The sequence below is a fragment of the Chelonoidis abingdonii genome, chromosome 9, assembly GCF_003597395.2.
Source record: "Chelonoidis abingdonii isolate Lonesome George chromosome 9, CheloAbing_2.0, whole genome shotgun sequence".
NCBI lineage: Eukaryota > Metazoa > Chordata > Testudines > Testudinidae > Chelonoidis > Chelonoidis abingdonii.
The window spans coordinates 64,660,467-64,678,469 of record NC_133777.1 but is presented as its reverse complement, the minus strand read 5'-3'; the positions used below and the strand labels follow the sequence as shown (position 1 = coordinate 64,678,469).

Below are 18,003 nucleotides of genomic sequence, written 5' to 3'. Positions count from 1 at the left end.
CAGCTGTGAGTAAAAGCAACCCAAACAGAGCTACCTCACATCATCAGGACACATCTCACGTAAGCCAAATATGTTCAGAATCTGTCTCTTGGATTTTTCCACTATGAACTGGTATTCGACTCATTTTTGTTTACTAGTCAAAGTTAGCAATCAAAGGCAAGTATGCAACACACATTTACATAATCCAGTGTACTCAAGTGCAGATACACCAAAGAGGAATTTGACAAAATGAGCAGGATTTTCAAAACACCTAAGTGATGTAACAGCATGTCTTATTGTTCTCATAAGCCATTTTTAGTCACTTTCAAAGATCCCACCCAAGAATGACTGTAGCATGATATAATTACAACAAACACCAAAGGTGGCAATCTTTAGTCAAATTATCAGCCTCTGAGAAGGTGACGATTTTATACTTTTTAATTAAAGTACATACACATTTCAGAAGATGCAACAAGTCATGTAGGTATATCTTATGTCTTACACATTTACACAACTATTGCTAAATATGCAGCCAATGGCTTGACTACACTTGCAGCTCAGTATTAAAAATGTCCAAGAGACAAAATAACCAAGCTTAGCCAATTTATTGTCTAAAGACAAAGCAGTACAGGTAAGAAAAAGTTAATAAGTTACCAATCCTTCCAGAAAGTGGGCTCTGGCAGCGTGTTCAGTTCACCGTATACTCCCCTCAAAACTACCTCCATTTATACCAGACCTATTTACAAGTCAGAGGGCTTGCAGTACATCATCCAAGATCCAATCCCCAAGTTCCTTAACTCGTTCTTGGGTACCTTACTTTATTCTCATGTTTTGGACATCACAATCCAGGTACCAACAGGCATGAAAACACTCACCAGCTTGTACCATAGCAGAACATTCATGCATCTTTACTTTGACAGGTTTCCTATCTGCCTATGCCAAATGCTGATTAGTACCGTTACAAGGTATTGTGGAACATAGACACAGACACATCCACACACACCCCCCCACACCCCTTAGCATAAGGAAGAGTAAACATAATTCAATTTAGCATGACTATCCAACACTCGGATTTAATATAATACATACCATATTAATACTGTGTATTTATTACCTGTTAATGGGGGTGGGGATTTATGTCTGTGTGTTTATGTATAAGTAACTTGTATGTATTGGCTAATCCAACCTTTCATAGGCTGAAGGAAGAGACATCCCATGGAACCACTGCTTCTCTCCTAACACACTCCCTGCTCTATTTTCACCTGCTTTTGTTTCCCTGTCTGGCTAAATGGAGAAATGCATCTGATCCTAAATCTTTTTCTAAATTGCAGTACTTAAACGTTACACCATCACTATTTATACTTCTGGAGTCAATGGGAATTTGTCAGTATGTCCCTACGGCTTTATAACTTGACTGTAAACTGTGTCCCAGGCTGAAACTTGGCATGCAAGACTTCCAGAATAATCAAAGACACTTATTTTCATGAAAGACAGATAAAAAGGCAAACGTGTCTTTATGGTTAGCGATCCTGAAACAAAGTCTTTCAAGAAAAAATGTCCATTTCTTTTTTTAGCTAATAAACCTATAGCATGAACAGCACTCCACTAACACAAATATATACTACACTGGTCCAAAAGGAGACATTCCCACCAGTCAGGCATCCTACAGATTAAAAGCCCAGTCCTGAGTTTACTCAGATAGGTAGTCCTTATGCACATGAAGCAGTGGAGCTACTCTCATGAGGAAAGATTTCAAGGATCACATTTTAGGCCTGGGTGAGCTGTGTTTGAAGGAGAACTTGAGGTAGGGTTGGAGGGAGCCAAAGATGGCTTTATGCCTCAAAGTTGCTCTAAGATTCTGCTGCCTATGGCCCCAGTGGGCCATTCCAGTAACTGGGAACAGCCAGGCATGCCCACTACCCTGAAGGTGGGCGGGTGGAGGAGTGGGGTTTGCAGGTATGTAAAACAGAACCGGGCACTTCAAAGGAATTCTAAGGAGGTTGGTTAAACTAGTTGCATAGCCCCTTTGTACTGCTGGAGCAGCATGAAAGGGATATAATAGACGCAAGAGGCTGGCCCACTCTCTGTCTCAACATGATAAACCAGAATAGCTTTCAACAATCTTATTTGTCAACTTCTATGCACATACTACTAAGATCCACTACATGTTCTGTTCTTTTATGCCAGTGGTTTTCAACCCCTGGGAGTCTGCAGACTATGTCTAAGATTTCCAAAGGGGTCCACACTTCCATTTGAAATTTTTTTTAGAGTTCAGCAGATGTTCAAAAAATGTTGAAAATCACTGTTTTATGCTAATACTAAGAGAGGAAATTCTCCTACAAACACATAGCTGCATTTAAGGAATGTTAATCCTCTGACACAAAGTCACAAAAGCAAAGAAACTGTATGTCAAGGTTCAAAACCTTGAGCTAAGACACTGACTTGTTTATGAAGTCAAGCTTTTATTATTTTTGCACAGCAGTCTGTGTGGCAGCCCAGATTTTGCCTTAATAAAGATGTGCTCCTTTTTTGCTTCACTCTGTATACGACCCTGAAGTCTCATGGGGAAATGGTTTTAAAACAGTTTGCTTTAAATTAACATTTGAATTTCTGAGCTTCCTGCTGGCACCATCCTCTTGCTGAAAAGTGATATTGTGGGTGACATCAGCAGAACTGAGTGCAGTATTAACGGGAATCAATCTTTTTCTATCACGCTTTGATATGGCTTCTCTGGAGCTCAAGCTTGCAATCATTTTCCACTGAGTTTAGTATGAAATCCCCTGAATAGTTCCACTGAAATCAATTGAACTACTTACGGTAGTAAGCACTATTCACTAAGGCCTTGGCTACACTGGCGCTTTACAGCACTGCAACTTTCTCGCTCAGGGGTGTGGAAAAAAAACCACACCCCTGAACGCAGCAAGTTACAGCACTGCAAAGCGCCAGTGAAAACAGTGCCCCAGCGCTGGGAGTGCGGCTCCCAGCGCTGTAAGCCAATCCCCACGGGGAGGTGGAATACCTGCAGCGCTGGGAGAGGCGCTGGCGCCACGACCACACTTGCACTTCAAAGTGCTGCCACGGGAGCGCTCCCGTGGCAGCGCTTTGGAGTTTCGAGTGTAGCCAAGCCCTTATGTATTTGCAAGATTGGGCCTTTTGACAACAACTCAGCAAACTCTCTCTATGCAAGAACATGGCTCAGCCCTATTGACTTTAGTGGGAGTTAAGCACATGCTTCAAGTTAAATATGTGGTTAAATTCTTTCCTGATTAAGGTTGGATTTAAATACAAGACTACGTGCTTTGCCAAACTGAGGCCTTAGTAAACAGAGACGTCCATTTGTGGCTGTCCTGGTATGGAGGAGCTGGTTATAGCAGGATAAGGACGGAAGGGGACCTTTGCCCCACTCTCTCTGCACTGGAGGCCTGCTTCTCATGTTGAGTTCAGGAAAGCAGGGATAAGTTCACTGATGTCAGTGAAACATAGGAAGTGCTGGACCAGACCCCTGTATTGTGTCTTTGACAACAGCCAGCACCAGATAACTCTGAGGAAGGTGAAAGAACCCTGAAGTAGTCAGTTCTGGAATGACATGCTCACTGGAGAAGATTCCCATTGCCCTTCAGATTCTGCAGAATCTCAAACTGGTATGAGGAAGTTACAAGTATGTTCTCCTGAGCGCAAAGGTGAGGGGGACAATTGGTCCCTGCTGGTGCATATCACTACAGCTCCTGGCTCTTGTGTACCTGCTAGTGCACACTCCACCGTTCTTGAACTGCTACTTCTGAACACCTCCCATACAAAACACTCCACAAAAAAATTATAGGCCTGATTCTCTTTTCACTTACACTGGTGTAAATCAGGAGTAATTCTACAGAAGCCAATGGAGTTACACTGATCTAAAACCGGTAGGAGAGGAGAACTGGGTCCCATGCTCAGATTAATAGAGTTTAGGGCCAAAGGGGCCTCTTAGACCATCTGGTCTAACCTTCCCATATATCTCAGGCCTTTACATTACAGTCCCCCATTCTGTAGGTATGGCCTACATTCCTTGTTCTTAGATGTATAATTTTGCATTTGGTTGTATTAAGACATTTTGTTTTAGAAGATCATCATCATATAAGATTTTTAGCAACTCTAATGATGTTTTACTACTGGCTCCATGAGATCCCCACCATACGTCTCCAACACTGAAGTTTTCCCAACACTGCAATTCCCCCCACACACATTCATTACAGAGAGGTGCTTAAGGAGTAGTTCACCCTGTTGTGTAGTTTTATTTGGTGGTCTGTGAAGGTGAGTCTACACTGTGAGCAGCAGTGAATCTCAAATCCTAGGTCCACAGACTCAGGCTCACATTACGGCACTAAAAACAGCTGTGTAGATGGCAGGGCTCAGGCTGGAGCTCAGGCTTTGAAGCCCACCTGCTCCCTAAGCTTCAGACACTAAATGTATACACAGCTAGTTTTAGCACCATAGCATGAGCCTTCCAAGCTCAAGTCTATTGACCTGGGCTCCGAGAATCACTTTGTGGGCTGCTGTTTGCTGTGTAGACACATCCTAACAGACCCCACCACAGCTCTCTCCTTAGCTTTGTTAGTTAACACATTGATCCACATGCAGTTGAGATCCTGCAGTTCTCAGTAATCAATAAATCAAAAACAAATAATGGCATCTTTAATGTAGAATGCCCCCCACTTCTTTTACCATCTCAGTGTGCCTCCTGAACAGGTTATATAACCTGTAACATTAACATTCCAATCATGTGAATCATCCCACCAGGTTTCAGTAATGCCAATTATATCAAATTTCTTATCAGTGAGAATTTCCAAATCCTCTTGCCTATTACCCACACTCCTAGTATTGGTATAAGCAACTGAAAAATTTCTTCTCTTCACTTTCTTTGCCATGTCAGTTCAATTTGTTCATGACACACCAACACTGACTCATATTTGCCTTCTTAGCATCCTTCCTTTTGCTAATTTAACATCCTGACTACCCCAGCTAATCTCCTAATGAAAATTTAGCCTTCTTACCTCTGAGATGCAGGACATCCTGTTTCTACAGTCCTCTCCTCTCCTCCCCCGCCTGACTGAAATGTGGCCCACCAATTCACAAAACCAGAGCCTTCACCCTTACTCCCAGGTGCATAACCAACAGTTAACCTATATTTTCTGCATTTTGCCTTCTCTCACTCATTAGACGGTAGGGTCGCCAAGAAGATCACTTGGACTATCATCTTCTTCAGCTCCCTTCCAAGATCCCTGAAGTTTTCTATAATCAGTGTAATTCCACATGATGCCTAGTCCCTGGTTCCAATGTATATCATCACCAGCGAAGACCTGCCATATGATTTCATGATCCTGCAGTTACATCTCATCTCTTTTCTATTGAGAGACACTGTCCCATGGTCTGTGTGTCCTTTTCTGAATTCTCTATCAACTCTTCTTAATACTGAGTTGCCAGTTTTTTTCCTAGGATGGTTCAGGAACCTATCTTGGTAGCTCCTTGTTTCATACTGCAAGGATGAGGTATGTCCAATGGTGCTTTCTCTTCCATTTCTTCAGTAATGGGTTCCCTGATAGTTGACTCACTGAGTATCAGATAATGGATTTGTTACTTTTAACCATGTTGATTGCCTCCTAATTTCTCTCTTTGGGTCAGAAATTGTCAGTCACCTTCTGCAGTTTCTACTCTCTCCAGTTCCCTTACTGATCCTTCCCTGTGGTGAGCGTGGCAATGATTGCAAGAAGTTATCCAAGAAGTCTTCAGTTCCTTGGATATTATGTAGCATAGAAATTTGCACATCCAGGCCATGTATCTTCTCCTTCATTACACCAATTTGCACTTCATGCACCAGAAATCTCTTCAGTCCTTCAGCAGAAAGGAAAACATAGATCGTCTGAGGCAATTCACAGCAGTCTCTCTCTCACTATGTGATGTAGGGCCATACGTAGATGGATAGAACCACACTCCTTTTCCAAACACCTTCTGAAACTCCTGTTTGCTCAGAAACTAATTTATGTACCAGGTCCAAGTCTCATTGCTCAGTGCCCCTCCAGGGAAGGATTAATCACTCAGACCTAAAACACTGGGTCTAATCAAAGACCTAAGAGTTCCAACTACAGGATCCTCCCAGAGACATAGGGGAAAAAAACAACAACCCTGATCTTTCATCTGTTTTATTTAGATGCCCCAAATCCCAGTCACACAGCAACAAATAGACCAAATACACAACTCACCAGGTCCCTTCACTTCCAAGCACAGGATCCGCACCAACCACCACTACCTAGCCACTGCTCATTTCCCCGCTTCCTTGCCCTAAGAACTTCTCTGGTGCTAATGGCCATATTGCATTAACGTTTATACACTTTGTGCTTCCATAGTAATGACTCTCAGTTTGCTATTAAATCAGAGTTACAGAGGGCTGGGAGTTGCTTAACAAGGTCTGCCATTGGGCTCCCCTTCTCCTGGCATCCAGTATTTCAGAGAGTTAATAATAAAATAAAATAATAATATCACTTAGCAGTTATATAGCGCTTTTCATCTTCACAGTGCATGGTAAATGATAGCTAATTGATTACATAGCCTGAGCAAAAGCCTCAGAAATATCAGTTTTAATTAACTTTGTTTTCAAATATAATTCACAGTTTCTACACAATAAGAAATGATTTGCACCAGCCAACTGAACAAAACAGAAGGCTGCATGGCCCAGGTTTACTTACTTGCAAGCTTCCTGAATTGTACAAGAGGAATACAGCCCAATAGTATTAAATTGCATATAACAGTATGGTACATGGATTTCATTTGTGTGTAAGCAGAGTCAGGATGAGCTGTATCCTGACATCTGGTGGTGAATTGTAGGGAGTGTGGAAAGAATGTCAAGAATCTCAAAGGGTGTGGAAAGATTTGCATTGGCAACTTAGCATAAGCCCACAGCAGCTTGGGATGGTGATTTTAACAGCTCTGGGATCCCCAATTTCTTTGTTATTGGGGCAGGAGGAAAAAAAAGTTTGTCACCCTGATTGTGTGACTGGAGCTTGTGGGACTGCTTATGACAGAAGACTCAACCTCAGTTGGGGTACGTTGCTAGACAAGGGACATGGTTCAAAACCCACTAATGGAGAGAGGTTGGAACAGCATCTGTGCCTGGTGGTGCAGTCTCCTTCAGAGCCAGAAGCATCATTCCACCCCTCTCTCTCACGGTGGAATGTCAGAGTTATTTTTATCCCCTTAAGAATCTAGATACAGGTTAACTGATACTCACTGTTGGGTAAATGGTGCATTAGCACTTGGGGCTCCCCTACTATTGCTGAGATCACTAAGATTGAAATCACAAAGAGCTGAAATTAACTAGCTGAGAGCAGCTAAACTAGGGGGGACTGACAGCTATACTGCGCAAACCTCAGAGCAGCTGGTGCCGAGGTGGATGCATTTCGCAGAGCATGCGCTGAGTGAGCACACGAGAACAAGCTGGTGAGGGAGTGAACTGCAAGAGTGTGAGTACTGGTGGAATGGGTGGGAGTGCGCCACACGGAGCGAGTCGGTAGCGCATAGCAGTTCAGGGACAACTCGGAGCAGCTCACGGCAGCTGTGGACGGTAGCGTGTTTGTCGAGGACGGCTGGAGGCTAGAGAGGGAGCTGTGCTAAGGGCGGAGGCAGTTCGTGGAGAGGCGGAAGCAGAACCTCATGGAGAGCCAGGGCAGTTGGCCCTGACCACGTAAGGGCCCCTTTCAACGCCAGGCTGGGGGGAGGACCTCTACAGAAGACTCTTGAATTTGGGGTCGGCATTGACTAGGAGACTTTTGGGTTGTTGGACTTCCCACAGAGTGAATGGGACTTAAACAACTTAAGGAAAAAGACTGCGAGCCAATGTACTTCGGTGTGGTGTGGGTTTGGTGTAGTATATTGTGTGTTAAACTCTGTTTGTGTGTTTCTTCCAAGATGCCGCGTGGATTCCGTCGCTTTATTAAAAGATATTGCTACACTCAACTCCGGTGCTTGCGAGAGGAGTAACTGCCTCCAGACGCCCAGGATGTGGGATGAATCCAGTCACTGGGTGGGGCTCGAGGGCCGCGTTGGCTTGGTTACATGAATACGGAACCCTGGAACGGAACCCAGTCCTTGTTCTGCCAAACTCAGGAGGGGCCGAAAGAGTACTCGTACCAAAAATTAGTATTTAAAGTTTTGCTGAACATTTTTAAAAAGGCCTTTTTAAAACCCTGCTATCGAATCATGGTCATTTCTCAGCCTACACCCCCAGCACCTTTTCCTAGGTCAGGGATGTGAGACTCCAAGAAACATATGCTGCAGAAAGTAATAAGTCAGTAATAATACCTATTTCTTATATAGTGCTTTTGATCAGCCAATCTCAAAGCACTTTACAAAGAAGATCAGTATCATTATGTCCATCTGCAAAATGGGAAAACTGAGGCCGAGAGGCAATTGAACTTGGCCTAGTTCACCCAGAAGGCCAGTGGAAGAGCTGGGAATAAAACCCAGGTCTTCAGTCCCAGTCCAGGGAACACTGCCTCCCTATTATAAAAAATTCTTAGCTCTTATCTGTATTGCATCCTACTCCTCAGTCAGCACTGATGTTCTGAGCATTTGAGGTAACTAAAGACCCCATGGCAACTTGCAGTGAATCTAAGGCATTCACTCTGGTGCCCTGGCCACATTCCAGCTCAGGTCACTGACTTAAATTCCTCATCATATGAACTAAACAAGATATCCTTCTTCCTCTGCCTAAACTCTTGCATATTGCTACTCAGCGCTGTTAAACAGTAGCTGTGTTTCACCCGAGGTATCTGAATTTCACTGTGATCCCTGGGCATAGCCATGTAAGCATTTGAAGCCTTTAAGGATAAAAGATGCTATAATCAATTATACATTAATATGGCACTCTTAAAAAGTAAGAGAAATCCCACAATCTCAGTGGCCCTTGCTCTTCTAAAGCCAAATTCCTCTGTGTCATGCAGAAGAGAGCAAGTCTGCAGTAAGAGCTGCCATAGGACAGAGCAGAGTGAATAGTTGGTTATGCATGATCTCCACCCCCATCCAATACACACAGTCCACTAGCCATTTCTCTTCCTTTAGATAAATAATCAGGGAGCCCATCAGCCACTTGGAGAAAGGGGGTGTGGCTGCAGGGAAGCAAGGAAAGAGAGCAAAGCACAATATGTTTGCCTTCCAAAAAATGCAAAGTGGAAGGGAAGTAAAGTTAATGCTGCTTGAAGCAGGATTGATTTCACTGTGTGCTCAGTGGCCACACCCCACAAAGTAGTATCAGAAATGTTACAGGGAGCTGGCATCCAACAGCAGCATGGCTACTGGCTCAGCTGTACTCTGCAACTCATGGGCAGTGCCACAAAGGAGCACCGAGGAACAATCCATGTGCATGGCTACTGCAGCTGGACACCTGTTAAAAAAAAAAAAAAAAATCAGCAACTAGACATCTTCAAATCTCCTTTCTCTGCTGCTTTTTGGGTCATGTTCCTTGCACTCTACCTGCATAGGTTTCCAAAGGCCAGGTGCAGAAGGGAAGCACACAGGCCACTGATAACATAGGTTATCATCCTCAGCTATGCAGCACACAGCACAGCTCAGGGACAAGCAGGGCTGTGAAAGTGTCTTTAAGCTATGTTGGGGCTTCCTGATCCTGCTGTGTGCTTGTCTGCTCCCTTGGGGTAAGTTAGTGCCGCTCTTAGTCTCTAATTTACTTTGACTGCCACTGGCTCCAGGGGGCTGATATGGCAACTGGAGGTGGGTTGGCTACAGGGAAGCTGTGACCATACCCACTTTCCTTCTGCCATGTCCCTACATGCTGGCAGCAGGTCATTCTCTGCAGTGGTGTTGTCAGCTAGGTGACCAGCATAATAGCAGTGTAGTATACAAGTGACCACAGAACAGGATCAGAGTCAATGTATCTTACAAATGGCTTGTTTTAGCTTAACATTTCACCTCTGACCTACTCAAGCTGCCCTATCAGCTGCAATGCTAAATGGACCTGGCATGAGTGACTAATGAAAGTTTATTCACTTGAATCTAATGAAAAAAAATTATTCACTTTAAGAAAAGTGACTATTGTACCATTACCTGTAGAAACATTCAGGTCAAGGGTTAATATCATTTCTGTTGAAGGTAATGGTGTACTTTATACTATTTCTCATGGGCAGAAAGTAAAATGCCAACCCATTGTATACACTCTCTAGAATAAAGTCCTGCACTCATTCCTCTTGAGATTTACAGGGTATACATAGAGAGTTCTACATGGTAATGGAGAAAATGTGTCTGAATTTTCCTATATAGATTTAAATCTTTCCTGCAGAGACATTTAAATCCTACTAAATTGCCCCATGCACATGAAGCCTTCTTTGTAAATCTTAAGCAAATGCCACAGCTTCTCTTCTGCATAATGAATTGGCCAATCATGCTGAGGAGGTGACTTTAAGCTTGCCTGAGCTTGCAGCAATGGTTGAAAACATTTCAGACTTTAGAAATGCCATAAAAGCCTTCATCAAAAAAAATATATTTTTTTATAATCTCCAGGAGCCTCTTGGCTATTTCTTACATTGAAAACCAGAAAACAAACAACTGAGATCAGACACGATCAAATCACTTTAAAATCAACCTAAGATTTAGCTCCTTACAAAAATAACTAGGTTTTTTGGAACCCTGCCCACCCACTCTTTCATTTGAATTCTACCATGCTGAGGAACTATATGATCCCAACTGTAATCCCAGGGTTGCCCCATCCTCTTCCTCAGACAGACTGCCAGACATATAAAAACTAAGCGTCTGATTTTTAGTTTTGCATGGGGCTTAATAGAATAGAAGAGCTGAAGTGTATTTTTGTTCTTTATTTTTGGAGAGAGGCTTTTCAAACAGGACAAGTTCCATTGTATAAACAAGAACAGATTATCCTGGTGAGGCATTCATTCCTGATGTTTGAAGCAGAGGGATCAACACCTCATCTGAAGAATCTAAATTGAAACAAAGTAACTAAGCTCTGATTGGCTTCAGTGGAAGTTGTTTGCAGGTTTCAGAGCTATCGCAGGAGTTGCTTGTTAGACTTGATGGTTTGGCTGGGGTGCACGTTATTAAAATTGGCTTTCTATAAACTGTTCCTATTATTAGTTAAAGCACCATTCTGATAAGCAGTAGCTAGAGTTCCAGTTGGAATTCATTGCTGAGGGGTCTGATGATCCTTCCACATTAACAATGTGAAGTCTAGAAAGTAATAAAATTTGTCCAGGATTCAGTTTGGATAAAGTGAAGTTCATGGTATGAAAGTGACTATTTGACACTGCATCAAAGAAGCTTCCATTTTTTGGCCCCATCTCCATTACGAAGACACAAGAGCACAAAAGTGGCATTTAGCCAATGGTAGCATTTACTTGCAAAATGGTAGCATTTACTTGCTCGTCACGTGCAGCGGAAATAAACTCTTCAGGTGGAGCAGATCTTGTTTAGGAGATGAGCTTTGATGAAGGGGTGGAGAGCAAGAGGTCCTAAATCCGTACAGTCGTTATGGAGAAAATCCCAAGGCTTATTTAGAGGGTGTACTTCCTCTCAGGACTCCTCCCAATTCTCACATTTACTCCTTCCTTCCTTCCTTCCAGCTCCCTCCCTTCCAATTCATTTGTCTCTGAATCAGCTCCCTTTGTCCTTCCTTTTCATCTGACACCATGTACTAGCAAGTGCATGCTAGATAACTTCTCTACACAAGATTCTGACCAATGGATTTTCCCCCTGTGGATTAGCAGACATTTGTTCAAGCTAGCTGTAGACTTTATTCTACAGATAGGTGAATGGCTCCTGTGCAAATGCAGATAGTTGTATAAGCTGTTGAAATTTCATTTGTTTTTATAAAAAAAAGCTGCATACAATTATTGATAGCACTAATTATTGTAATTTTAGTTAATACCTTATAAATTAATATTTCTTTTTCAGTTACTCTGCAAAATTGGCTCTAAATAGAGGGGAAGTGGGGGAGAGAACATATAATCAATGTCATTTTGATGTTATTTATTAGGTCTGGAGGCCAGTATGTGAAATTTTTATTTCCCTTTTTGATGGCTTACACCTTGCTGCAATTTAGTAAAATGGCCTTTTGTACTCTCAACATCTCTGATTTTGGGGTGATGTAATTCAAAATCTTTTAGACCTATTCACTTCAAATTTTGGAGAAAAATTCTGTCTTGTTTCAAGATCTAAATCTATCAGTTTAGAAGCCAGTGGGACATTCTGAATAGACTTTAAGAGGTGGGGTCCCAAAATAATCAATCTTATAATGGTGCAATGTGGAGTTCCCAGATCCCAGAGAAGAAGACACGGTGAAAGCACTGGGTCTTCCCCACCACACAAACCACTTGTCGCTCATCAGCCAGGTAGTCCTACTGTTACAGCCCACAGGAAGTTTGTCTGCTGCAGAAGCCAGGAAAGCACTAGTGCTTCCGCTCTGCTTTCTCCTGCTCCTCATCTTTCCCACCTACCAAATACTCTCCCATTCAGTCCCCACTCAGCCTAAAGCTCATCCCCCTCCCTTCAGCTCTAAAGGCTTGCAGAGTGCCAACTAGTTCTCTCTCCCTTGTATAAACTGTACCTTTGTCACACAGTGAGGGTGTTAGGCAGGGTATCAGTGACTCAGGGCTAGTCTACACTGGCAATGCTAACATGGCTTGTGTGGTTGCGGCAGAGTGCTGGGAGAGAGCTCTCACAGTGCTCTAAAAACACTACCTCCACAAGGCGCATAGCTACCAGCTCTGGTGCACTGTCTACACTGGCGCTTCATAGGTGCCAACTTCCTCTCTGTCCAGTGGGTGCTCAACACCCCCCCGGCCCCACCCCTGCACCACCCTCACCCCATCCCTTCCCCAAAGTCCCCACTCCACTCCGCCTTTTCCCAGCCCCACCCCCATTCCATCCCTTTCTCCCAAGTCCCCATCCCTGCGCTGCCTCTTCTCCGCCTCCTCCCCTCAGTGTGCCACATCCCTGCTTCTCCCCCTCCTTCCCGGAATGTCCTAAGTACCGCCAAACTGCTGTTAGTAGATGGGGGGGGGGCGGTAAGCGCTGGGAGGGAGGAGCGGGGATGTGGTGCGCTCAGGGGAAGGAGGAAGAGGCGGTGGAAGCTTAGCTTCCGGTGGGTGCGGAGCACCTGCTAATTTCTCCCCCAAGGTCTTCAACTCTGGCACACTCACAGAGTTGGCACTTATTTGGGACTTTACAGCGCTGAAACTTGCTGTGCTGAGGGGGGTATTTTTTCACACTCCTGAGCGAGAAAGTTGTGGTGCTGTAAATTGTCGGTGTAGACAAGCCCTCAGTGAGAGAGCATTGAATGTTACTGCATTGTGCATTCACTGCTCGTGTGTGTATGTGTGAGTGTGTGTGAGAGAGAGAAAGTCTCAGCAGTGGCATGAGCCGCAGCAGCAAAGAGAAGGGTGACAGGAGGGTTGTAATGATCAGCTTCTAAGCTTGAATATGGCATACTAAATATCAGCAGTGGACAGTTTGTTAATAATCCATAGATAGTTTCTCACTTGTAAACCACCACATATTTTCAAAACAATCACTATACTGACAAAAAAACAGGATTGGCTTGTACATTTTGTGCATGGAAATACTATTCAACTACTCTACAGTTGCCATTTCAAGAAAAGAGGCCTAAGTGGTGGGAGTGGAGGAGGGTAAGTTTGCTATTTGCTTTCCAGTTGGTGGTCCACCCAGGATTCAGTGAAGTTCAATATTCTACCACAGCTTCCACCAGAGTTGTAGCCATGTTTAAACAAAAGGGACTAGATGACTCAGGGGATTGGTAATGGGATTTGGAGCCTTTCACCTCCCGGTCAGTGGGTCAGATCCAGCTCTAGTTCATAGTGGCTGAAAATCATTAGCATTGGAGAACTGCTCAGTGGTCTGTATGAAATGGGTTTGTTGTTTTTAGACTGGTTCCTAGTGGAAGACAGACCAGACAGGAACCACCACTGGTGCCCTCATTGACACTTTTCAGCAGAAAAGCAAAGGATTAAATGAGTAAGGAATCTAAATTGGTTTTTCACCCAAAAGGGTTGCCACTCAGTCAGTTTGGCAGATAAGCTTTACTGCTGCCTGCTCTGGACCTTCCTGTATGGATACAGAATTTCAGCTGCCAGGTCTATCCATTCCACAGCTTTTAAGAAGACTAAATTTACTTCAGATACAGAAAAAAGATTAACCCCAAACCAGCTCCCCTTAAATAAGCTGATCAGCTCAAATTTTTCAGTCAGACTGATTTTATCCAGAGAAGAAAAAACAGAACTTTCTCAAGAGGCCAGAATATCCTCAAATCTGTGCAAGAGCCTGCAGAATTACAGCCCTGGATATAGCTATGCCAAAGCTTGCATGGCTTGGGCAAGACCTTACCACCAAAACTGCTACCCAAGGCAGGATCAATAGCCTATTACTGTTAAACTGTCGACTGTGCCTTACAGAGAAACAGCAGATGAATTTTTAAAAAGCCATTAGACAATCTAAAAGACTAACATTCATGAAATCTCCTATTCAGGTATTTCTCAAAGCATATGTTATGATAGCCTGTAAACTCTTGTTTGTGAGCATTTCTCATCTCTCTAATCTTGACTCAATGAAACCCCAAACCACATATTTTGTAATAGGTTTTTAACTGAAACCTGGTTCTCAAAAAGTTATCTAACTTTTTTAAAAGCTTTTCAGCAAACCTGATCCCAGTTTGGAGAAGAAATGGGCTTGAGCTAAAACCAGAGCGTGTCTTCTAACACCCAGGCCCAGACTAAAGAATTTTGGAGCCCTGTACACTATAGTAATTGCCCCCTCCCCAACACACACACCTTCCTTAAAGCACTCCCATCCCATACATTTTTCAAGACCACACAATGAGTAAAGAGCAGACTTGAAGTCTGGAGTTCTTGACTCAGTCTCATGAAAAACAATTGGGGAGAGGAGAAGCTGAGGGAACGGGGGTTATTTAATCTGCAGAAGAGAAGAGTGAGGGGGGATCTGATAGCATCCTTCAACTACCTGAAGGGGGGATTCCAGAGAGGATGGAGCTAGGCTTTTCTCAGTGGTGGCAGATGACAGAACAAGGAGCAATGGTCTCAAGTTGCAGTGGAGGAGGTGTAGGTTGGAAATTAGGAAACATTATTTCACTAGGAGGGCGGCGACACACTGGAATGGGTTACCTAGGGAGGTGGTGGGAGGTATTTAAGGCCCAGCTTGACAAAGCCCTGGCTGGGATGATTTAGTTGGTGCTGGTCCTACTCTGAGCAGGGGATTGGGCTGGGTGACCTCCTGAGGCCTCTTTCAACCCTAATAGTCTATGATTCTATGAATTGGACCATGCTGCTTGGTAAAGAGAGATGCAATACTTTAGAATTAGCATAAAACTAAACCCCGCATCTGTGCCCCCAGAAACATTCAGATTAATCTATGTACCATATCACAGCAAGAGATGAGAATGAGAAAAATCAGTATATCCATAAGAATTCAGTGATGCACCCATGTGGGTTCACCTTCCACCCCACGTGGGGTGTGGGGTAACCAGACAATACCTCTGGTGCTGTCACTGCCACCTTTGCCACTGCTTGCCCGCGTCTCTGCCTCTAGTTGTGATGCCAGATTTTGAGGTTCCACCACTTAACCCAATTCCTAGTGATTTCACTGCTGCATTGTCTTTCACTGCAACTCCGTCTCCACACCAGACCTAAGGTTCAGACCTCTAGAGCTGTTTATCAGTGATGCCAGCTCAAGTGATCACTGAGCAGAAACAAGGACTCAATTGAGTCTGATCACATCTGTCTTTAAACACTGCAGGGGTAGGATCAAACGGTATCAAAACAGTCTTTAACCAGAATCCACACTACCAGGTAGGAAGACCTGTCCCCACCCTCTCTCCGGCACTTGGATTTGGCATCACTTCTCCGCATTTAGAGAATGAGATTAAAGGTAGGATGACTCTCCTCCCCCACAATTAAGGCACAATAACTACAGTTCTGCTGCACTCTACTCAGATAATAAGGGTAAGAACATTTCATTACCCCTACATCCAAAACTAAAGTGAATTTTAACTTAAAATAGATCCTTTTGGCAATGCACGTCTATCTGCTCATCACCTAGGCAAAGCAGGTGTGTCTATGCAAACACAGTCTGCTCCTGAGGACTGTTCTCCCAGTTCATCAATAGATAACAGGAGAACACTCATTTAGACATCATGCTAGGCTCTCTGGCCTCTACACAACCTACGGGTTCATGGGGAAACCCAGGCGTACCCTCTCCACTGGGTTCCAATGCAGGGCCATGCAGAAGGCAAGTAAGATTGGCACCCAATGCTGTTACACTGCTCTTGTTTCTCTGGACCACCTCGTTCCTGTTCCCCTTCCCCAATGAGAAAAGTAAAGACGTAAAAGAATTGAAATCAATGGCAACTCTCAGCCCTTCTGAGAGTCATGAGTCTCTTTTCTCTGTGGGTCTGGTGAAGACACAATAGCTAGAGATCTAGGGCAGCTGGACCTCTCACAGTGCTGTCTCCCAGGAGCCAAGAGTGTTGGTCTGGTCACCCGCACCCTCTTCCCTCCTACTGAGCCGTTCTGTTCTCCTTTTGAGCTTCTTCTCCAGGCCATAAGTGCTTTGCAGTTGTGGCAGCATAGGGCTGCCTGGGCCCAAAGTAGCTCGCTAACCCCTTCCTTTCTGGTGCAGTTATCATACACACCACCACTGTCTGGTACAAAAGAAGGTCCAGATTCTGCAACAACTGTGATGTAACACGGTGTTTGCTAACAAGCAGAGCCCTATTCATGTCAGTGGGACCTCCCCTGGCAGTAACGGCTTTCCCCAGTAATGTTTGCAGGTTCAGCTTCAAAGGTAATGATTCTGGTCTCTGCCTTAAGGAATAATCTAGGTTTCCCAAAGGGAAAGAATGTAAAACAAAGGGGATCATGCTGCAGGGGGCCTTTCTGGACTACAATTTTATGAACACATTGTGAATAATGGAGCTCTGAGACATATATGGAAATTTAAGAAGTAGGCCTCATATCTAGCCTAACGCCCGTTTACGTCCACTTTAAGACGCTATACACTTCCACAGCAATGTAAAGGAGCCTTAGGGTAAATAAGAATCAGGCCCATAATAGTTAGCTAATGAAAATTCAAAGGAGGTCAACTTGATCTTACTGCTAAGTTAGCAAAGACTTCTGGAGATGAATCCAGTGTTCGTTAAACAAGCAATCCGCCCATCAGTGTGAATTTTGCTTGTGCAAAAAGTGTAAAATTAAGCCTTTAATGAGTTTCTTAAATAATCATTAACAGGAAGAAAACATTATGAGCCAGATCCTCAACTAGTGTCAACTGGCGTAACTCAGGTCAATAGAGCCTTGATGATTTACGCTAGCGTATGACCTGACCATACATATGTTATAACCTGATCAATTCATGTTTATATTTTATAAGGCTTTATAACAGATGTATGTGTAGATAACCAGTTTAAATCAATTTAATGTCCTAAGACAAGCCACTTTTCTGTTCCAATCAAGACAAAACCTCACTGTTTTTTTTTGCCATTCTGAAACTACAAAACAAGCTGCAAAATGCTAAGCCCAGTCTTAAAACACTTATAACAGGCCTAGGGCTGTGACCTATATTATTTCTTCTTATCCTGCCCCATTCAGTAAAATGTGATCTGCTGCTTTCTTTTCCCATGCAAAGCATTCAAACAAGCCTTCAAGCAGAATTATTGCTTCTATTAAAATGTGTACCCTCTCCTACCTCTTCCCTTTCTCTAGTTTTAATATGAAATAATTGAGAGTTATATCAGTACATTAGAAAAGAATTATCAGAATTCTCAGGGATCCTGATTAATGCAACTAGTTTTTCTCTCTGGATACTACAGTGGGTACTAGTCTTTCTTGAACAATTGTGTAATTTAAGTTCCATAGCATGTGGTTGTCAGAATGGTCAAAAAATTATAGGTGAAGAAAAACATCCCTTTCAATGAAGACTGAATTTTAAGTAAACTTTCATGCA

General features: G+C 43.5%; 1 long non-coding RNA gene across 1 annotated transcript in view; it reads right to left on the bottom strand.

Moving 5' to 3' along the window:
• Nucleotides 1-3,110: 3,110 nt before the first annotated feature.
• Nucleotides 3,111-18,003, bottom strand: part of LOC116823799 (uncharacterized) — a 301,463-nt gene continuing 286,570 nt past the window's right edge. The window contains exon 4 of the long non-coding RNA XR_004373503.2: nt 3,111-5,847. This is a non-coding gene — a long non-coding RNA (uncharacterized LOC116823799). The remainder of the gene's footprint in view (nt 5,848-18,003) is intronic.